This window comes from Oncorhynchus mykiss, chromosome 26 (assembly GCF_057628025.1).
Source record: "Oncorhynchus mykiss isolate SJ-2025 chromosome 26, ASM5762802v1, whole genome shotgun sequence".
Classification (NCBI taxonomy): Eukaryota; Metazoa; Chordata; class Actinopteri; order Salmoniformes; family Salmonidae; genus Oncorhynchus; species Oncorhynchus mykiss.
The window spans coordinates 45470001-45486383 of NC_143047.1; positions in this window are offsets into that span (position 1 = coordinate 45470001).

The following is a 16383-nucleotide window of genomic DNA, read 5'->3' on the forward strand; positions in this document are numbered from 1 at the left end:
TTTTCCCCTTTAGTGTACTGCATGACCGCTTGTTTACAATTGGACACTACTGTAAAGCCTTTTATCTAACGTTTTTATAGGCTGCAGAATTACAATTCCAAACACAGAGAGGATTATTGCAGGACAGAGAGGGATGAGGTCCCCAGCCTCCATTTCATTTATGCACACATGCACAAAAACATGCACGGCAGCCACAGCACAATCTCTCTCACACACACACACACACAGCTTTGTTTTTGTGAAATTCTAGGACTTTTTGGAGTGGAAAAATGTTTGACCAACAGAAATTATATTTTCCCCTAACCATAACCCTTAGACTAAGCTAACCTTAACCACAAAAACCCTAACCCTAACCATAAATCTAACCTTAACCTTAACCCCAAAACCCCAAACTTAACCCTTAAGCTTAAAATAACATTTGAACAAATTCAGGACATGAAAAAAACTGATTGTTTTCCTACTTTGTTAGGACATTGGGGTGAATTGTTTGGACATTGGGGTGAATTGTCAGGACATTGGAGTGAATTGTTAGGACATTGGGGTGAATTGTTAGGACATTGGGGTGAATTGTCAGGACATTGGAGTGAATTGTTAGTACATTGGGGTGAATTGTTAGGACATTGGGGTGAATTGTCAGGACATTGGAGTGAATTGTTAGGACATTGGGGTGAATTGTCAGGACATTGGGGTGAATTGTCAGGACATTGGAGTGAATTGTTAGGACATTGGGGTGAATTGTCAGGATATTGGGGTGAATTGTCAGGAAATTGGAGTGAATTGTTAGGACATTGGGGTGAATTGTCAGGATATTGGGGTGAATTGTCAGGACATTGAGGTGAATTGTCAGGACACTGGGGTGAATTGTCAGGATATTGGGGTGAATTGTCAGGACATTGGGGTGAATTGTCAGGACATTGAGGTGAGTTGTCAGGACATTGGGGTGAATTGTCAGGGCATTGGGGTGAATTGTTAGGACATTGAGGTGAATTGTTAGGACATTGGGGTGAATTGTCAGGACATTGGGGTGAATTGTCAGGACATTGAGGTGAATTGTTAGGACATTGGAGTGAATTGTTAGGACATTGGAGTGAATTGTTAGGACATTGGGGTGAATTGTCAGGATATTGGGGTGAATTGTCAGGACATTGAGGTGAATTGTCAGGACATTGGGGTGAATTGTCAGGATATTGGGGTGAATTGTCAGGACATTGGGGTGAATTGTCAGGGCATTGGGGTGAATTGTTAGGACATTGAGGTGAATTGTTAGGACATTGGGGTGAATTGTCAGGACATTGGGGTGAATTGTCAGGACATTGAGGTGAATTGTTAGGACATTGAGGTGAATTGTTAGGACATTGAGGTGAATTGTCAGGACATTGGGGTGAATTGTCAGGGCATTGGGGTGAATTGTCAGGACATTGAGGTGAATTGTTAGGACATTGGGGTGAATTGTCAGGACATTGGGGTGAATTGTTAGGACATTGAGGTGAATTGTCAGGATATTGGGGTGAATTGTTAGGACATTGAGGTGAATTGTCAGGATATTGGGGTGAATTGTCAGGACATTGGGGTGAATTGTCAGGACATTGGGGTGAATTGTCAGGACATTGGAGTGAATTGTTAGGACATTGGAGTGAATTGTTAGGACATTGGGGTGAATTGTCAGGACATTGGGGTGAATTGTTAGGACATTGGAGTGAATTGTTAGGACATTGGAGTGAATTGTTAGGACATTGGAGTGAATTGTTAGGACATTGGAGTGAATTGTTAGGACATTGGGGTGAATTGTTAGGACATTGGGGTGAATTGTTAGGACATTGGGGTGAATTGTCAGGACATTGGAGTGAATTGTTAGGACATTGGGGTGAATTGTCAGGACATTGGGGTGAATTGTCAGGACATTGGGGTGAATTGTCAGGACATTGGAGTGAATTGTTAGGACATTGGAGTGAATTGTTAGGACATTGGAGTGAATTGTCAGGACATTGGGGTGAATTGTCAGGACATTGGGGTGAATTGTTAGGACATTGGAGTGAATTGTTAGGACATTGGAGTGAATTGTTAGGACATTGGAGTGAATTGTTAGGACATTGGAGTGAATTGTTAGGACATTGGGGTGAATTGTTAGGACATTGGGGTGAATTGTTAGGACATCGGGGTGAATTGTCAGGACATTGGAGTGAATTGTTAGGACATTGGAGTGAATTGTTAGGACATTGGGGTGAATTGTCAGGACATTGGGGTGAATTGTCAGGACATTGGGGTGAATTGTCAGGACATTGGGGTGAATTGTCAGGACATTGGGGTGAATTGTCAGGGCATTGGGGTGAATTGTTAGGACATTGAGGTGAATTGTTAGGACATTGGGGTGAATTGTCAGGACATTGGGGTGAATTGTCAGGACATTGAGGTGAATTGTTAGGACATTGAGGTGAATTGTTAGGACATTGAGGTGAATTGTCAGGACATTGGGGTGAATTGTCAGGGCATTGGGGTGAATTGTCAGGACATTGAGGTGAATTGTTAGGACATTGGGGTGAATTGTCAGGACATTGGGGTGAATTGTTAGGACATTGAGGTGAATTGTCAGGATATTGGGGTGAATTGTTAGGACACTGAGGTGAATTGTCAGGATATTGGGGTGAATTGTCAGGACATTGGGGTGAATTGTCAGGACATTGGGGTGAATTGTCAGGACATTGGAGTGAATTGTTAGGACATTGGAGTGAATTGTTAGGACATTGGGGTGAATTGTCAGGACATTGGGGTGAATTGTTAGGACATTGGAGTGAATTGTTAGGACATTGGAGTGAATTGTTAGGACATTGGGGTGAATTGTTAGGACATTGGGGTGAATTGTTAGGACATTGGGGTGAATTGTCAGGACATTGGAGTGAATTGTTAGGACATTGGGGTGAATTGTCAGGACATTGGGGTGAATTGTCAGGACATTGGGGTGAATTGTTAGGACATTGGGGTGAATTGTCAGGACATTGGGGTGAATTGTCAGGACATTGGGGTGAATTGTCAGGACATTGGGGTGAATTGTCAGGACATTGGGGTGAATTGTCAGGGCATTGGGGTGAATTGTTAGGACATTGAGGTGAATTGTTAGGACATTGGGGTGAATTGTCAGGACATTGGGGTGAATTGTCAGGACATTGAGGTGAATTGTTAGGACATTGAGGTGAATTGTTAGGACATTGAGGTGAATTGTCAGGACATTGGGGTGAATTGTCAGGGCATTGGGGTGAATTGTCAGGACATTGAGGTGAATTGTTAGGACATTGGGGTGAATTGTCAGGACATTGGGGTGAATTGTTAGGACATTGAGGTGAATTGTCAGGATATTGGGGTGAATTGTTAGGACACTGAGGTGAATTGTCAGGATATTGGGGTGAATTGTCAGGACATTGGGGTGAATTGTCAGGACATTGGGGTGAATTGTCAGGACATTGGAGTGAATTGTTAGGACATTGGAGTGAATTGTTAGGACATTGGGGTGAATTGTCAGGACATTGGGGTGAATTGTTAGGACATTGGAGTGAATTGTTAGGACATTGGAGTGAATTGTTAGGACATTGGGGTGAATTGTTAGGACATTGGGGTGAATTGTTAGGACATTGGGGTGAATTGTCAGGACATTGGAGTGAATTGTTAGGACATTGGGGTGAATTGTCAGGACATTGGGGTGAATTGTCAGGACATTGGGGTGAATTGTCAGGACATTGGAGTGAATTGTTAGGACATTGGAGTGAATTGTTAGGACATTGGAGTGAATTGTCAGGACATTGGGGTGAATTGTCAGGACATTGGGGTGAATTGTTAGGACATTGGAGTGAATTGTTAGGACATTGGAGTGAATTGTTAGGACATTGGAGTGAATTGTTAGGACATTGGAGTGAATTGTTAGGACATTGGGGTGAATTGTTAGGACATTGGGGTGAATTGTTAGGACATTGGGGTGAATTGTCAGGACATTGGAGTGAATTGTTAGGACATTGGAGTGAATTGTTAGGACATTGGGGTGAATTGTCAGGACATTGGGTTGAATTGTCAGGACATTGGGGTGAATTGTCAGGACATTGGGGTGAATTGTCAGGACATTGGGGTGAATTGTCAGGACATTGTAGTGAATTGTCAGGACATTGGGGTGAATTGTCAGGACATTGGGGTGAATTGTCAGGGCATTGGGGTGAATTGTTAGGACATTGGGGTGAATTGTCAGGACATTGAGGTCCTGATAATGTAGGTGAACAAGTATACTTACTGCTAATCCAGCCACAGGAGAGGACATCTGACACACGTACACACGTACACGTACACACACACACACACACACAAACACACACACACACACACACACACACACACACACACACACACACACACACACACACACACACACACACACACACACACACACACACACACACACACACACACACACACCTTATCTCTCCCGCCTGTTGCGTAATGCCACTGTATGCCAGCGATGCAGACAGGAGATGGGTATTGCATTGTAGTAACACAACAGAGAAGGAATGTCAAGGTCCGCTATGCACACGCTTTGAAATAGCAGGACGCTTGGCTAATACTGTGGACAACCTCACAGACAAATACAGCTACTCTGTGACAAACACTCTATTTTATTATAAATAAATAAACATTTAACCTAGTTAACTAGGCAAGTCAGTTAAGAACACATTCTTATTTACATTCTTATTTACAATGGCGGCCTAGGAGCAGTCTAGGTCAGTAGTGTGGATAATAACGTGGCGGAGGGATCCATCTGATGAGATGTTAAATGCAGATCCTAATTCTCTGTTGTTACTATCCCAGACAGGCCGTGACACTCAACACTGCAGGACAGGGGACAGTGACAGGCCGTGACACTCAACACTGCAGGACAGGGACAGTGACAGGCCGTGACACTCAATACTGCAGGACATGGGACAGTGACAGGCCAAAACACTCAACACCCCAGGACAGGGGACAGTGACAGGCCAAGACACTCAACACCCCAGGACAGGGGACAGTGACAGGCCGTGACACTCAACACCCCAGGACAGGGGACAGTGACAGGCCGTGACACCCAACACCCCAGGACAGGGACAGTGACAGGCCGTGACACCCAACACCCCAGGACATGGGACAGTGACAGGCCAAGACACTCAACACCCCAGGACATGGGACAGTGACAGGGACTATAGAAATACAGGGACAGTGACAGGCCGTGACACTCAATACTGCAGGACATGGGACAGTGACAGGCCAAAACACTCAACACCCCAGGACAGGGGACAGTGACAGGCCAAGACACTCAACACCCCAGGACAGGGGACAGTGACAGGCCGTGACACTCAACACCCCAGGACAGGGGACAGTGACAGGCCGTGACACCCAACACCCCAGGACAGGGACAGTGACAGGCCGTGACACCCAACACCCCAGGACATGGGACAGTGACAGGCCAAGACACTCAACACCCCAGGACATGGGACAGTGACAGGGACTATAGAAATACAGAGGGTAGATAGACATTAAACCGAGGTCCTGACTCTCTGTTCAGCTGCCAGGACCATGATGACACGCCTCAGTAGCTGCTGGCTGGTAATCCTAGTTGTCCTGGCTCAATTCCCAGCCTCACGCTTCACGTCTGTCTGTCACCACCATAAACCATCACACCTAGTGTAGTGTCACAACCACCTTATTACCAAGTCTCCATTTTCACACCATCACTCCTTCCACTGTCAACAGCGCTCCATTTTGCTATCCAGGGGTGAGAGCAAGACGGTATGGTCCGGCACATCGTCCCTTGTAAAAATAAATAGTGGGAGTAAGACAATGAAGACAACATGTCCAATAAACTATAGGCTACTACACAACTATTTAACATGACTGCAAGTCAGACACATGAAACATGTGTGAATTGACTGGAAACCGGGTGGTAAATGCTCCAAAAATTGCATTGTGGTTTGAGGAGAACACATTTTGTCAAGGCAGAGATGAATGGCCCGAGACCGAGGCGCACGTGGACAACAGTGGATGTATGAATTCAGGCTACAAGTGAAGGTTTAATGACAATCCCAGTTATTACACTGTGCCTAGGTGTTGTAGAACACCTGTCTCTTACCATTCATCACATTGCGACGGCACAGTGCACTGCTGGGGTTTGGATGCTGAAATGATTTTTGTGAGTGAACGAATGTGCACTCTAAAAAGAAAAGATTCCTGAAGTATCCTTTAAATTGAAACTGTGGGGAACCCCTATAAGGGTTCTTCTTTAAAAGGGTTCTTCAAACAATCCCTTTTAATGGATCCTCTAAGAACCTTTTGAAGAACCCTTTGGGGTTCATTTTTTAACTACTCCCCCTATTATTAATAATAATAAAATGCATAACAATAACAACAGTAACAACAATATTTCAGTTCTCAGTGTTTATTAGGATTTTAGTGGCAAAGCAGAATTAAGAAATCCAAATATGAGGTGAACTTCCAGCAGAGTCCCAAGTCCAATGGGTACATCATCTGGCAGTGTTGATGTTCTCTGTATCCGACAGAGTGATGTTTCAATGCATGGTGATCGAACCGGTTTCCTGTTATATTCATCAGAGGTGTAGAGAGGGTGAAGTCTGTAAATCCCCTAACTGTTTTAATTATACAGATGATTAACAAAACATGCACACGACCATATTCATACCTTGGTTTTTGTAGTAGATGTGAATGAAAAAACCTGTTTTGATAACGGTTTTAATTCACATACCTTGTCCATAATATAGAGGTCTATGGGATTTTCATTGTAGAGGTAAGGGATGATGGTAAAGGCTAAGGGAGGATGGTAAAGGCTAAGGGAGGATGGTAAAGGTTAAGGGAGGATGGTAAAGGCTAAGGGAGGATGGTAAAGACTAAGGGAGGATGGTAAAGCTTAAGGGAGGATGGTAAAGGTTAAGGGACTGGGGTAAAGGCTAAAGGAGGATGGGAAAGGCTAAGGGAGGATGGTAAAGACTAAGGGAGGATGGTAAAGGCTAAGGGAGGATGGTAAAGGTTAAGGGACTGGGGTAAAGGCTAAAGGAGGATGGTAAAGGCTAAGGGAGGATGGTAAAGGCTAAGGGAGGATGGTAAAGACTAAGGGAGGATGGTAAAGACTAAGGGAGGATGGTAAAGACTAAGGGAGGATGGTAAAGGTTAAGGAAGGATGGTAAAGGCTAAGGAATGATGGTAAAGGCTAAGGGAGGATGGGGAGGATGGTAAAGGCTAAGGGAGGATGGGGAGCATGGTAAAGGCTAAGGGAGGATGGGGAGCATGGTAAAGGCTAAGGGAAGATGGTAAAGGCTAAGGGAGCATGGTAAAGGCTAAGGGAGCATGGTAAAGGCTAAGGGAGGATGGGGAGGATGGTAAAGGCTAAGGGAGGATGGGGAGCATGGTAAAGGCTAAGGGAGGATGGGGAGCATGGTAAAGGCTAAGGGAGGATGGTAAAGGCTAAGGGAGGATGGTAAAGGCTAAGGGAGGATGGTAAAGGCTAAGGGAGGATGGTAAAGGCTAAGGGAGGATGGTAAAGGTTAAGGGAGGATGGTAAAGGCTAAGGGAGGATGGGGAGGATGGTAAAGGCTAAGGGAGGATGGTAAAGGCTAAGGGAGGATGGTAAAGGCTAAGGGAGGATGGCAAAGACTAAGGAAGGATGGTAAAGGCTAAGGGAGGATGATAAAGGCTAAGGGAGGATGGTAAAGGCTAAGGGAGGATGGTAAAGACTAAGGGAGGATGGCAAAGACTAAGGGAGGATGGTAAAAGCTAAGGGAGGATGGTAAAGGCTAAGGGAGGATGGGGAGGATGGTAAAGGCTAAGGGACTGGGGTAAAGGCTAAGGGAGGATGATAAAGGCTAAGGAAGGATGGCAAAGGCTAAGGTAGGATGGTAAAAGCTAAGGGAGGATGGTAAAGGCTAAGGGAGGATGGGGAGGATGGTAAAGGCTAAGGGACTGGGGTAAAGGCTAAGGGAGGATGATAAAGGCTAAGGAAGGATGGCAAAGGCTAAGGGAGGATGGTAAAGACTAAGGGAGGATGGTAAAGGCTAAGGGAGGATGGTAAAGGCTAAGTGAGGATGGTAAAGGCTAAGGAAGGATGATAAATGTGATCTGCATAACATACCAATACCTACTGACATACTTTTGTATGTCTCCTCGTATTTATTGTCATGTGTGCTCCCTCTCCGGGCCTCTAGGTCACCAGGCTACTCGTTATGGCGCACACCTGTCACCACACCTGAGTTATGCAAAATAGGAAAAGTCCAAGTTGCTTTTCTTATGCCGCAGTCAACCCCTTGTGATGTAACTGCCTATGTCATTACCTTCTACTCATGAGACCAAGCCCATGCATACACAGCTATACAAACAAGAGATTCGGTGTTATCTAAAGGCTCAGCAGTAAATGTCCCCTAGTTGATTTATAGTGGTATGTCTGACTAGTCTCTTATCTCTTTCACTTCCTTGCAGAGTTCTGTGTCTCTGCATCTCTTTTATCTTTGAGGCTCTTCTCACAGACACCCTGAACTCACACATCTTCTCAGACCGTTTTTTTTTTTAAAGAAGCAGAGACTAGAAAAGTACAGTGGAACAATATTAAGCCTTATAATGCATATTTTTTGTTTGTTAATCTGTAGTCTAGGACCCTATAAATGTAGTGGGGGAGGTGTCTTATAACCCCTCCCCTTCTATTAATACAACATAAGAATAATCCATTATTATAACACATAAAACATTTGGTGAAGCGCCTATCATGACCCCAATTTGACCCCATCAATATCCGTTGAATCGTGTCCATTTTCTGTTTTGGAAAGATTTGCACAAATATGAAAAGATGTGATGGTATCATCATAAAACAATATGAATTTAGATCATACAAGGGACAAACCTTAAACTGAGGAGATCTTTAAATGTCTCAGTTGAGTTCCTGCACCTGCTGTCCTTTCACATTCAAATACAAATGTTTCAGTTGGACAATTAGGTTCCTGCATGAACCCCCAACAACTAAGGAGGTTCCTCGATGAACCACTACCTCCTATGGGGTTCTTGGAAGAACCTTTTGGGGGCCATTTTCAGTGCCAAGAACTCTAAGTTCTTCAAAGAACTTTTAGGATCTTTTCGAAGAACCCTTGTTAAAAACCCTTCATTTGTTAGAGTGTATCTTATTGGCACCAGCGGAGAGTTGGCAGAGAACATGGGCCACATCTCCAGTTGAGTGTCATATTCACTGTCTTTATCATTCGGGTCATTGCCACTTTCGTTTGTTTTTGGACAATCATTTCCTTTCCAGGTTAGATGGACGTCATATTGTATTTCAGGCTCTCCTTTTCGTAGGCCGATTATATGGATCAAACAACGTCGTGTTTATTGATCTGTTTGTCAGCAGAGTAGGCTACCCTGAAATTGTTGTAGTATCATTTTTTAAAATATGTGCACGCACTTGGGCGTCCCGTACCGGTAAAACGTTACATCTTGCTTCACCTCTGATGCTATCTGATGTGAGGGCAATGTTCTGGCATTCCACAACTACATGGTTTCAATCAGCCAGGTTACTGACATGGTTTCAATCAGCCAGGTTACTGACATGGTTTCAATCAGCCAGGTTACTGACATGGTTTCATCAGCCAGGTTACTGACATGGTTTCAATCAGCCAGGTTACTGACATGGTTTCATCAGCCAGGTTACTGACATGGTTTCATCAGCCAGGTTACTGACATGGTTTCAATCAACTCATCAGCCAGGTTACTGACATGGTTTCAATCAGCCAGGTTACTGACATGGTTTCAATCAGCCAGGTTACTGACATGGTTTCATCAGCCAGGTTACTGACATGGTTTCATCAGCCAGGTTACTGACATGGTTTCATCAGCCAGGTTACTGACATGGTTTCATCAGCCAGGTTACTGACATGGTTTCAATCAGCCAGGTTACTGACATGGTTTCAATCAGCCAGGTTACTGACATGGTTTCAATCAGCCAGGTTACTGACATGGTTTCATCAGCCAGGTTACTGACATGGTTTCATCAGCCAGGTTACTGACATGGTTTCATCAGCCAGGTTACTGACATGGTTTCATCAGCCAGGTTACTGACATGGTTTCAATCAGCCAGGTTACTGACATGGTTTCATCAGCCAGGTTACTGACATGGTTTCATCAGCCAGGTTACTGACATGGTTTCATCAGCCAGGTTACTGACATGGTTTCATCAGCCAGGTTACTGACATGGTTTCAATCAACTCATCAACCAGGTTACTGACATGGTTTCATCAGCCAGGTTACTGACATGGTTTCATCAGCCAGGTTACTGACATGGTTTCAATCAACTCATCAGCCAGGTTAATGACATGGTTTCATCAGCCAGGTTACTGACATGGTTTCATCAGCCAGGTTACTGACATGGTTTCAATCAGCCAGGTTACTGACATGGTTTCAATCAGCCAGGTTACTGACATGGTTTCAATCAGCCAGGTTACTGACATGGTTTCAATCAGCCAGGTTACTGACATGGTTTCATCAGCCAGGTTACTGACATGGTTTCATCAGCCAGGTTACTGACATGGTTTCATCAGCCAGGTTACTGACATGGTTTCATCAGCCAGGTTATTGACATGGTTTCAATCACCCAGGTTACTGACATGGTTTCATCAGCCAGGTTATTGACATGGTTTCAATCACCCAGGTTACTGACATGGTTTCATCAGCCAGGTTACTGACATGGTTTCATCAGCCAGGTTACTGACATGGTTTCATCAGCCAGGTTACTGACATGGTTTCAATCACCCAGGTTACTGACATGGTTTCATCAGCCAGGTTATTGACATGGTTTCAATCACCCAGGTTACTGACATGGTTTCATCAGCCAGGTTATTGACATGGTTTCAATCAGCCAGGTTACTGACATATAAACCAAAGTTCTTTGAGATCTTAGTGAAAAGCTGAAAACAGTAGATTAGTGTGATCGTGGTGTGTAGGCAAGAGAAGAGAACACACACACACAGAGAGAGAGAGAAATACACACACACAGACACACATAGAGAGAGAGATCAGAACAGACAGACAGGCAGACAGGGAGGCAGGCAGACAGGGAGGGAGGGAGGGTGAGGACAGGGGAGGAGTGTGATGATAGTGATTATTAATGAGTTGGCCTGTGATCCCTGGATGATGAATATCAAGGATTACTGTTAATCCAGCCACATCTGACTCTCACACACACACACACACACACACACACACACACACACACACACACACACACACACACACACACACACACACACACACACACACACACACACATCCAGCAAAGAGAAAGCAGAGAATGTGAGACTCACTGCAGAATGCTGTGGTAGCCATGCTGGTTAAGTGTGACTTGAATTCTAAATAAATCACTGACAGTGTCACCAGCAAAGCACACCCACACCATCACACCACCTCTTCCTCCATGCTTTACGTTGGGAACCATTTCATTTAACAGGTGTCCCATAATTTGTGGAATTTATTTCCTTCTTAATGCCCATTGAGGACCTCCCCCTCTTTGGGGTGGCAGGGTAGCCTAGTGTTTAGAGAGTTGAACTAGTAACCGGAAGGTTGCAAGTTCAAACCCCCGAGCTGACAAGGTACAAATCTGTCGTTCTGCCACTGAACAGGCAGTTAACAAACTGTTCCTAGGCCGTCATTGAAAATAAGAATTTGTTCTTCACTGACTTGCCTAGTTAAATAAAGGTAAAATAAAATAAAAAAAATTGCGTTTGAGACAATCAGTTGTGTTGTGACAAGGTAGGAGTGGTATTCAGAAGATAGCCCTATTTGGTAAAATACCATCACTCTCCTTCTTGGTCAAATAGCCCTTACAGCCTGGAGGTGTGGGGTCATTGTCCTGTTGAAAAACAAATGATAGTCCCACTAAGCGCAAACCAGATGGGATGGCGTATCGTTGCAGAATGCTGTGGTATTCATTCTGGTTAAGTGTGCCTTGAATTCTAAATAAATCACAGACAGCGTCACCAGCAAAGCACCCCCACACCATCACACCTCCTCCTCCATGCTTCACCGTGGGAACCACACATGCGGAGGTCGTCCGTTCACCTACTCTGCATTTCACAAAGACAACGGCAGTTGGAACCAAAAATCTCAAATTTGGACTCATCAGATCAAAGAACAGATTTCCACCGGTCTAATGTCCACTGCTCGTGTTTTTTGGCCCTCTTCTTCTCATTGGTGTCCTCTAGTAGTGGTTTCTTTGCAGCAATTCGACCATGAAGGCCTGATTCACAAAGTCTCCTCTGAACAGTTGATGTTGAGATGTGTCTGTTACTTGAACTCTGTGAAACATTTATTTGGACTGCAATTTCTGAGGCTGGTAACTCTAAGAAACGTATCCTTTGCAGCAGAGGTCATTTTGGGACTTCCTTTCCTGTGGCGGTCCTCACGAGAGCCAGTTTCATCATAGCGCTTGATGGTTTTTGTGACTGCACTTGAAGAAACATTAAAAGTTTTGAAATGTTCCTTATTGACTGACCTTCATGTCTTAAAGTAATGATGGACTGTCGTTTCTCTTTGCTTATTTGAGCTGTTCGTGACATAATATGGACGAATAGGCGTGTCCAAACTTTTGCCTTGTACTGTAATTCATGGGTTATTGTTAGACGATTGCTAGCTATAACGAACATGGCAGTTGGCGTCACCTGGCGAGAGTTTGTCACATTAACAATGTGCCTTTGCTGTAGCAAGGCATTTTTGAAAAATACATGTTTTTTTTTTTTTCAAATGCAAATCTTTCTAAACAATAATCTCTCTGTCTCCAGTGGATAACCGTGAGATCCGTTGATTTGGAAGCATAATCTACAGTGTCACTCTTTATTCACATTTGAGATGTAACTCAGTCCCAGTCAGTCTATTCCCTATGTATTGCAGCCAGTGTGTACATTGACCGGTTCCCTGCTAATTCAACTACAGCCCACATGAGTCTAAAATATCTGACCCAGGTTTGTCACCATTTATCGGTTTGATTTGGATCAATGGTTTATTAAGAGGATAACCTTAACAAGCCTATGGAATGTTGTTACCCTGTGTTTATTAAGAGGATAACCTTAACAAGCCTATGGAATGTTGTTACCCTGGGTTTATTAAGAGGATAACCTTAACAAGCCTATGGAATGTTGTTACCCTGGGTTTATTAAGAGGATAACCTTAACAAGCCTATGGAATGTTGTTACCCTGGGTTTATTAAGAGGATAACCTTAACAAGCCTATGGAATGTTGTTACCCTGGGTTTATTAAGAGGATAACCTTAACAAGCCTATGGAATGTTGTTACCCTGGGTTTATTAAGAGGATAACCTTAACAAGCCTATGGAATGTTGTTTCCCTGGGTTTATTAAGAGGATAACATTAACAAGCCTATGGAATGCTGTTACCCTGGGTTTATTAAGAGGATAACCTTAACAAGCCTATGGAATGTTGTTACACTGGGTTTATTAAGAGGATAACCTTAACAAGCCTATGGAATGTTGTTTCCTGGGTTTATTAAGAGGATAACCTTAACAAGCCTATGGAATGTTGTTTCCTGGGTTTATTAAGATGATAACATTAACAGGCCTATGGAATGTTGTTACCCTGGGTTTATTAAGAGGATAACCTTAACAAGCCTATGGAATGTTGTTACACTGGGTTTATTAAGAGGATAACCTTAACAAGCCTATGGAATGTTGTTTCCTGGGTTTATTAAGAGGATAACCTTAACAAGCCTATGGAATGTTGTTTCCTGGGTTTATTAAGAGGATAACCTTAACAAGCCTATGGAATGTTGTTTCCCTGGGTTTATTAAGATGATAACATTAACAGGCCTATGGAATGTTGTTACCCTGGGTTTATTAAGAGGATAACCTTAACAAGCCTATGGAATGTTGTTACACTGGGTTTATTAAGAGGATAACCTTAACAAGCCTATGGAATGTTGTTTCCTGGGTTTATTAAGAGGATAACCTTAACAAGCCTATGGAATGTTGTTTCCTGGGTTTATTAAGAGGATAACCTTAACAAGCCTATGGAATGTTGTTACCCTGGGTTTATTAAGAGGATAACCTTAACAAGCCTATGGAATGTTGTTTCCCTGGGTTTATTAAGATGATAACCTTAACAAGCCTATGGAATGTTGTTTCCCTGGGTTTATTAAGATGATAACATTAACAGGCCTATGGAATGTTGTCTCTGGCTGGGGCAGTCTTCTCCTTTGAAGGATCAAATGTACTGAACAAACATAAAAACACAACATGCTAAAATGTCAGAGATTTTATTGAGTTATAGTTCATTTAAGGAAATCAGTCAATTGAAATAAATAAATTAGGCCCTAATCTATGGATTTCACATAACTGGGAATACAGATGTGCATCTGTTGGTTACAGATACCTTAAAAGGGTAGGGGTGTGGATCAGAAAACCAGTCAGTATCTGGTGTGACCACAATTTGCCTCATGCAGTGCGACACATCTCCTTCACATAGAGTTCATCAGGCTGTTGACTGTGAAATGTTGTCCCACCCCTCTTTAATGGCTGTACGAAGTTGCTGGATATTGGTGGGAACTGGAACACGCTGTTGATACACGTCATTCCAGAGCATCCCAAACATGCTCAATGGGTGATATATCTGGTGAGTGTGCAGGCAATGGAAGAACTGGGACATTTTTGTTCAGTGTTTATTCAATCAGTCAACATGTGAGGGAATACCTAACCTGTAACACTGGGATCCCAACAAGACAGGTCAAAGTTGAACCAAACTACATCATGATTTTCCATTCCTGACACAATGTCCCTCAATGTTTCCTTCTGACTTAATGAAACACAATGGGGTGAGTTGGTCCAGTGAGGAGGTCCTGTGAGGGGGTCCTGTGAGGAGGTCATGTGTTGTAGCAATTCACCTTGTTCCTGCTTCCTGTACAATGATTTGTTGACCAATAGAAAACAACACGGTATACATCCCAAGAGGACAGCCTTGGCAGAAGCTAACAAATATCCACAATACAATACAAATACCCTATTCCATATGTAGTGCACTACTTTTTAACCTATTCTCTATGGGCCCTGGTCAAAAGCAGTGGACTATAAAGAGAATAGGGTGATATTTGGGATGCAGATTGGTCTCTGTATCCGAGCTGAGGCCAGGGGCCATAGTGGAGGAGGTGGAGGGAGGAGGGAAGATGGTGGCTGTCAGCCTTGCATTGTTGCACTGGTCTGTCTTTCTGCTGACAGGATCAGCTGGCAGTCGTCTCCCCTCTCTCTGCCTTAGCACGCAAACACACGGTAGAGAGAGAGAGAGAGAGAGAGACAGAGAGGCACACCCTGACACACACAGAAGAGTGCCACACACAGATCAGGGAGCTACAGGAAGATACACAGTGGAGAGGATGCAGAGGAAGACAGACGGACGGACGGGTGGGCGGGCGGGCGGACGGACAGACAGACAGAGAGCCAGAGAGAGAGAGTCAGAGAGAGAGAGCCAAAGAGTGAGAGAGACAGAGAGATATATAGAGAAGGAGCGAGAGAGAGACAGAGAGAGAAAAAGGCAGAGAGAGACGAAGGCAGAGAGAGACGAAGGCAGAGAGAGACAAAGAGAGAGATAGAAAGGCAGAGAGAGACAGAGAGAGACAGAGAGAGAGAGAAAGGCAGAGAGAGAGAGAAAGGCAGAGAGAGACAAAGAGAGAGAGAGAAAGGCAGAGAGAGACAGAGAGAGACAGAGAGAGAGAGAAAGGCAGAGAGAGACAAAGAGAGAGAGGGAGAGAGACAGAGACAGAATGGAAATGTCATTACATCACAAGCTCCCTCCTCTTCTCCTGTGGGAATGAAACACAACTCCCTGATCCCTTCTGCTTGTCTGATTCTAATCCCCAGTCACCCTGGAGAACACGGATGTTGTTGTGTACATGTTTACAGGCTTAGTTACAAGTGATGAGAGCTGCGCCGTGTTAAAAACACAATACTACACAACCGGCTGTGTTTAGTCTGCAGCCGCTAAACTACCACACACTAAGAAAAGAGGGTTCCTCAAGGGTTCTTTGGGAAGGGTGAGGGTTCTATGTGGAACCATAATGACTAAAAGAACCATTTGAGCTCTTCGATGGTTCTTTTCAGTTCACAAAGGTGTTCTTTCCTCTTATAGTGAACATTTAAATAATCGGGGCGGCGGCCTATTACTATATGTTAGGGGCGTGGTTTCCTCACAAATCTCTCCGTGTGTGTGTGAATCTCTCCATGTGTGTGTGAATCTCTCCATGTGTGTGTGAATCTCTCCGTGTGTGTGTGAATCTCTCCGTGTGTGTGAGAATCTCTCCGTGTGTGTGTGAATCTCTCCGTGTGTGTGTGTGCGT